Below are 5,894 nucleotides of genomic sequence, written 5' to 3' on the forward strand. Positions count from 1 at the left end.
CAAGGGACAGGTGGCAAGGTTTTTGTGAGCCAGCCCCACGGCAGAGAGTGTGCCCAGACGTCGGTGGCAGGTTGGGGAGGTGACACTCACCATCCCCCTCTGCTCGCAAAGCTCCAGATTGTGACAGTCTGGCAGCCATCCCGGACCTGTCCCCCACCCCCCCGCGCCTGGAGCTGGGGGTTCGTGACGTCTACACCCTCCCCCCAAGCCCTGTTTCCGACGGTCGGTGGAAAAACGGAAACTGCGCACTGAGCGGGGCGCCGCCCGAAATAGCATCTGGTGCCTGTCGGTCAGCGCGCTGTCCGAGCGTCCAGGAGGGAGTGACGTGGCCCACGGCCCGCCAGGAAATGCCACCCCTCCTCCGCCCGCCCCAAGCAGGGGCCTTGGGCGGGCAGGAAACCCAGAGCGCCAGAGCTGGGGCTGGGGGGGGGGGGGGGCGGGGTGTAGGGAGGAGGGGAGGTTGGGACCTAGACGGATCAGTCTGGAGTCTGGTCCTGGAGGGGAGCCGCCTGGAGGGAACAGCCTTGCCAGGTTTGGGGCCTGCAGCTGTGGTGGCCACTCTCCGACCTGTCCCCCACCTCCGTCCCTACCCCTACCAAAGGCTGGGTTCTTCCTAACCCCCAAATTTGAGGCTTTAATTTTTTTCAAGTGTTTCCGCCTACCCAGTCCCAGGTTCTAGCTGATCTCTGAGCTTTCTCCCTGGAGCTTGTTCTCTGGAGGGGAGGCAGGGGGTTTGCACGCTGGTGGGCAGCCAGGTTTCCTTTCAAGACATCTGTGAGGTGGTACAATGTACCAGGGACTGTCCTAAGCACTTCAAAAGTATTAATTAATTCAATTAATCCTTACAACAACTCAGTGTAGTAGTGGCTGCCATTACCTGCATTTTGTAGGTAGCCAACTAAGGCACAGAAAGTTTGAGCAACTTTGCGGAGAACACCCAGCTGGTGAGTGGTGGAGCCGGGATTCAGGCCCCGGGCAGTCAGGCTTGAGGCTCTGTTGCTTCCAGGGGCAGTCCGGATTGCGCATCCCTGCTCTCCCACTTGCTGGTTGAGTGACTCCATCTCTGTTTCACTTTCCTGTCTGTAGAAGGGAGGTCATCATTGTCTATACATCAGAGTGTTCTCATCACAGGATTAATTTTTTTTAAAGGTTTTATGTATTTATTTGACAGAGACACAGCGAGAGAGGGAACACAAGCAGGGGGAGCGGGAGAGGGAGAAGCAGGCTTCCCACCGAGCAGGGAGCCCGATGCAGGGCTCGATCCCAGGACCCTGGGATCATGACCCAAGCTGAAGACAGATGTTTAACGACTGAACCACCCAGGCGCCCCAGGGTCACAGGGGATTTAAACTGGGACATAATCCCGGTGTTGTCCAAAGTGTCCACGATTTTGAAGTAGTTTTCTTGGTGTAGCAAATACACCATTATAGCTAGCAGGAATGAAGAGGTCATCTGGTCCAAGCCAACGTGGGTGCCGACCAGCTGAGGGACAATGGGTGAGCTGAGCCTGTTGCCTCATCTCTAAAGTTGGGGTCACGCCAGCAGCCCGGCAGGGTTACCATAGAGGACATGGCAGAGGAGAGGCAGAAGCAGGGAGCGGTGCAGGCAAACACAGCAGGCGCTCAGGACATGGAGCCCCCCGCCCCCCAGCGGCCCAAGGGTCCCGCCCACAGGTATTTGCGTGTACCCAAGGGCCCGGGGCCTGTGTGAGTGACCACCGGCAACTATTTGCTAGCCAGAGGGTTGGGGGCGGCACACGTGCTCTGTCCTTCTCTGACAGCTCTAGAAGCAAAACCATTGATGGCAGAGCTATCTGGGCAGCTCTGCTTGCGAGGACAGAGTTAAGTCACTAACCATTCCATCTGTCTGGGGAGCATCCCTGGTCTTCCGAATGCTCCTGGGAGAGGTGTGGGTCAGGGAAAGGGCCCTGGCTTCAACGCATTAGGAAGCACAGTGCCTTCTTAACACGTTCAATGATCTTCTGGTGGCCTTTCCTGCAGACGACAGTGGCAAACCAGAGCAGTGGGTCTCAGAGTTGGGTGAGCATCAGAATCACCTGGACGTCCTGTTGAGATGCAGACCCCTCTGGGCCTCACTCTCAAAGTCTCCCATGTATCGGGCCTGGGGCGGGGCCTGGGAATTTGCTTTTCTAACAAGTTCCCAGGTGATGCTGATGGTCCACTTCGAGAAGCGTGGAATTAGAGTGACGCCCTTTCTCTCCCCGGGAGTTGTGACAGCAGTGCTGGGGTTTGGGCGCACAGGATGACTCTCCCCACATTTCAGCTGGGAATTCCGTCTCAGGCCTCCTTGTTGGCAGCGTGAGGCTTCTTTCAGAGCAAGGAATAGAGACCACATGGAAGTGGAAGGGGGAAGCCCTGACACCTCCTCAAGTCGGAGTTTTTAACCATTAAAATTAATCCTGTGGGACGCCTGGGTGGCTCAGGCATTAAACATCTGCCTTCGGCTCAGGTCATGATCCCAGGGTCCTGGGATCAAGCCCCGCATCGGGCTCCCTGCTTGAGGGAAGCCTGCTTCTCCCTCTCCCACTCCCCCTGCTTATGTTCCCTCTCTCGCTGTGTCTCTCTTTGTCAAATAAATAAATAAAATCTTTAAAAAAAAATAAAAAATAAATCTCCTGTCACCCTAAAAGTTAAAAACAAATAGATAAAAATCTCATGAAAAGATGCTCAAATTTACATTAGGGAAATGTAAACTTAAACTGCAATGAGATACCCATGACACACCAACTAGAATTGCTAAAATTTAAAAGACTGACAATAGGGCTGGGAGGTTCAGTCGGTTAAATGTCTGACTTTTGATTTCGGCTCAGGTCATGATCTCAGGGTCATGAGATCGAGCCCTATGACAGGCTCCACGCTGAGCATGGAGTCTGCTTGCGATTCTCTCCCACTCTCTGCCCCTCCCCACTGGTCTCTCTAATGGTGAGGATGTGGAACAACTGGAATTCTCATACGTTGAAGGGAAATGCAAAAATGACTCACCCACTTTGAAGAACTCTTTGGCAGTTCCTTATAAATATACAGTTTACAGACATACTCTTACTTGGGGGAGAATTGAAAAATATATATCCCCAATAACTCTAGGATACAATATTCATAGAAGCTTTATTCATAACAGCTAAAAACCAGAAACAATCCAAATGCCCATCAACAGGTGAATGGATAAACAAATTGTGGTATGTTCATGCAATAGAATACTACTCAGCAATAAAAAAAAACCAAACCACTGATACATGCAAGAGTATGAAATAATCTCAAAAACATTATGGTCAGTGAAGGAGGACAGACACAAAAGAGAATATTTGTGTGTGATTGCATTTATAGAGAACTCTAGGAAAGGCGAAGCTAATCTATAAGGACAGAGTTCAGAACAGGGGTGGTGGTAGAGGAGAGATGACAGCAAAAGAGGCACAGGGGACTCTCTGCAGAATGAAAATATTCTATATCTTGATTCATGGTGCTGCTTATCCGAGCCTATGTGTGTCAAAAATCTGTACACTTCAAATGGGTGCATCTTATTGTGTATAAATCATGCCTCAGTGAAGTTGATCACATTTTGTGTGGCCTGGCTTCAGTCTTACCCTGTCCAGGACGCCGTTGCTGATCCATCCTGCGCTGACCCCCCTGCCCTTGCTGTCCTCGTTAGCATGCCCCAGGGCCCTCCGGGACAGTCTGACAGCCCGACGCTCGCTGCTTAGGGCCAGGCGGACAAGCAGCGGTAGATATCTGAGGACCGGAGAGGAACCTAATTGATGGTGTTTGCAAAAGTGACAGACACATCTGCCAGGAAGTAGGGTCACTTCCTCTGACCCTCAGTTTCCCCCTCTCTAATAGGGATGGGGCAAGGGGACCACAGGATCTGTCTTCCTTTTATCTCTTATCATCTCTTTCACCCTGCTGTCTCTATCTCAAGCTCTCGCGCTTTGGGTCTGCTCTTCTTTCTGTCTCTGTCTTTCATCTGGCTCTCATCTCTGCCTCCTTCCTCTTTCTGGGTCTCCACTCAGGCTCTCAGTGACAACTTCAGTTCCCCCACAGGTACCCGTAGAAGCAAGGAGTCTGCTTCCCTGCCCCGTCCTAGCAAGTCGGACTGATGGAGTGGTAGCCGGTCCGCTGGCTCTCTGGGGCGGCAGCATGGGAGCGATGAAAGGGTGTGAAGGGGAAGGGGAGCGTTTTTTAAAGACACCATGAAGGAGACACACAGGCCTACCGGGCCCTGTCACACAACTCTGAGTCACCAGGAAAAGCCATGTCAGGAGGCCCTCTTGCCTGCATGGCTCTGTGCAGCCTGGGTTCTGTGTGTCCAGCCCAGAACCCACTCACAGGACTGAGCCTAATGGCTTGGATAAGAATACATGATTGATTGTCGACCCCATGGGCCTCGAATTCCTCCTCAACTACTTGGTAGCTGGTGGCCCTACGCAAGTTACTGCACTTTTCCCTGTCTCTGTTTCCTCATCTCTAAAATGGGGGTAAAGGTGCGCCTGGGAGGCTCAGTCAGTTAAGCATCTCCCTTCGGCTCAGATCATGATCTCACGGTTCTGAGACCCAGGAGAGACTGTGTGTAGGGGGAGGGGTGAGTATTCTCACTGAGAAGGGTCAGACTAGACTTTACAAAACTGGTGTCATCTATCTTGGACTGTGGTAGCCCGGGCAGGTGTGGGGAAGTACAATAGCAGGTGCAAAGGCCCAGTGGTGGGAAGAGAAAGGGTACCTATGGGGATGGCGAGAAGCTCAGTGTGACTGTCACTCAAGTTATATGAAGGGGCTTTGTGGTGGATAAGGCAAGAACGGTGGGCCAGGGCTATCCAAAATGCATGCCCACCCAGCTTCATTCATTCTTTGATTCCACATTTACTAAGTGTCTAGTTTGTGCCAGACAACATTGTAGGTGCCTGGACATCTATCCCCCTTCTTAGATAGCATGCTCTGCACTAGGTTAAGAAATCTGGCTTCCTTCTCATTCGATTACTAAAAGCTGTGGTGGGAGAGCAGTCATCCACCCTCTCTGGAACTCAGTTTCCTCATCTGTATAGTGTGCATGGCTCCTGCTTGTTTGTTCATTTTAAACAAATGCTTTTGAACAGTAATTGTGAGCCCTGTGGGGGCTGCCAGGGATGTAAGAGGACTCAGAGCCCATCTGGGCTGCCTGCCAGGAGCTGAGGCTGGTGCCTATGAGGCTCAGGAGAATGGAAAGGAGCCAACTGGAATCATATCCACGATCTCTGATCTTTGGCAGCACGAGGCTGGGTACTTTGCTTCTCCCAGGTCAGTCCCACCATAGTCTTGTTTCCCCAGGACTGTACACTGGGGGGGGTCCTGCTGCACTGGGTGGCAGGGTGTGGGGGGCCGGGTGAACACCAAGTAGATCTCCTTAGGCAGACCAAGGCTGCCCTGGGACTTCCAGGAGAGCAGAAGTACCTGCCTCCAGCTTTTTCTCCTGTGTCCCTTAAACATCCCTCCAACATGGTGCCGACCACATATATCAGGGGGATTCTGTACCCCAACGAGCCCCTTGGAGACAGGGACCAGGTCTGATTTGTTTATGCCCCAGCATATCATAGAGACAGAGTAGCAGCCCTGCAATTGTATGTTGAAGGAAGAAGAGTAACAGAACTGGAGAAAGAAATCGAGGGAGAGGGACATCACCCAGCAGGAACCTGGCCCATGAACTTAGAGGAAGCCCGACTGGCCAGCCCTCCTGGCCCTAGAAACCAGCCGCGGAGAATGTGCAAGTGCATCCCATATGGCCCTTACAAGGAGAGAGAAATGGTTCCACAAATACGCCAGCTGTGAGTCGCAGCCCCTTCCTGAGGCAGCCCAGGAAATGCAGGCATTCATGGGGATGGGGCTCCTGGACACCTGGGCTCCGCAGGT

This window comes from Leptonychotes weddellii, chromosome 4 (assembly GCF_054177405.1).
Source record: "Leptonychotes weddellii isolate Sample4059 chromosome 4, ASM5417740v2, whole genome shotgun sequence".
Lineage (NCBI taxonomy): Eukaryota > Metazoa > Chordata > Mammalia > Carnivora > Phocidae > Leptonychotes > Leptonychotes weddellii.